Raw genomic sequence first — 1799 nt, forward strand, 5'->3', positions numbered from 1 at the left:
CATGAATCCTCTTGTTGTTGCTTTGCCCGTGATTTATGTTTCCAAAATAGCTTCCACCTCGGCCTCTAGATGATGATGTCCCTTTGCCTCTACTTGTATGTGAGTAGAAGGCATGCTCATTTGAATTTCTAGAGGGTGAATCTCCCCCAATATTCATCTCCATAGATGAGAAGAGCAATCAATTCCTAAAAATTAGGAAAGTTCTCTCGAACTCCAATGGAAGTCTGAAACTAATTGTATTCTTTGCTAAGACCATTCAAAGTCATAGACACCATATCGTCCTCTACTGGTGATCTAATAGAAGCAAGGGCATTTGCAAGCCCTTCACTGAGTAATCATTTATACTCAGCTTTCCTTTGGTCACATTATGCAGCTCCTGCTTTAGCTGCATCTTCCGAGCTTGGGTGTTTGTGTTGTACATCTTCACCAAGGTGTCCCAAACGTCCTTAAGCATTTGTGCACATGTATATACATAATCGTAGAATCTGTCACATTGAGACAAACAACCAATACAACTGTACCTCTCTAGCTTTTTTATGCCATGCTTTATATGCTTGCACTTGCTGAGGGGTAGAGTTTTCTTTAGCAATCTCCGACTCCTTTTTATCACCTGTGATAAACTCCCAATATCCTTTTTTCATCCTGAACTTCCATGCCTAAAAGTTATTATTGTCTGGCTTCTTACTCACAATTTATGATAGATTGTCAAACAACTTTATTTGCAGCAACTTACCAAATAGTGCTTGCAAAAAAACCTTTTGTACTTGTTGTAGAAATCTACAACCTTCAACAGAAGTACTATGAACTTGTTATAATGCCATTGTATGTGAACCAGTCACATACAATGAACTTGTTATAATGCCACTGTATGTGAACCAGTCACATACAGTGAACTTGTTATAATGCCACTGTATGTGAACTTGTTATAATGCCATTGTATGTGAACCAGTCATATACACACATTCACTGACACTTGCAAAACTTAGATTCTTTGCACAAACTATCCTGCAGCAAAAATTCTGCTGTAGCTTTGCACTGAACCAAAAACTGGGCATTTATGGTCATAGATGAAACTCACGATCAAAGCTGGCTTCAAGATATACCAAGCCCAATACACAATGTATGATGATGAAGCGATTAAAATGTCTAAGGGAAAGGATGAATTCCAACAATAGATGAGTCTATCTACCAAGACCACTTCGAAAAGGATAGCCCGGTGAAGAAATCAAACGTATGAGGCAGGAGTCAGAAATGGCTGAATACATTCAAAGTTTGCTAGCCTTGATGAAACTCACGATCAAAGTTGGCTTCAAGATATGCAAAGCCCAATACACATAAGAGACATCCTAGAAGAGAATAAGGCAACTCTCCACCCAACCAATGGATATAGACCCTAGCTGGCTAACTATAGCCTTGGTCGTCCACACTAGTCTGAACTCCCCTGAACCGCCAAGCTCCCCCTATCCTGACAACACAATTCATGATGATGAAGCGATTAAAATGTCCAAGGGAAAGGATGAATTCCAGCAAGTGAGTCTGTCCACCAAGACCGCTTGGAAAAGGACAGCCTGGTGAAGAAATCAAACTTATAAGGCATGACTCAGAAATGGTTGAATACATTCAAAGTTTGCTAGTCCTAAAGGAATATCTAGAGTATGAGGTTTTTGATAATGGTATCATTCACAAGTTATACTTCTTAGATTAAAAAGCATTATGTACTTTTGACTTTCTTCTCTTATATCTAATATAATATAGTATAATCGCCCCTTTAAAAAAAAGTATGGTGACATTATCCATTT

The sequence above is a fragment of the Cibotium barometz genome, chromosome 16 (assembly GCF_041138505.1).
Source record: "Cibotium barometz isolate CiBa-2024 chromosome 16, ASM4113850v1, whole genome shotgun sequence".
NCBI classification, from domain to species: Eukaryota; Viridiplantae; Streptophyta; class Polypodiopsida; order Cyatheales; family Cibotiaceae; genus Cibotium; species Cibotium barometz.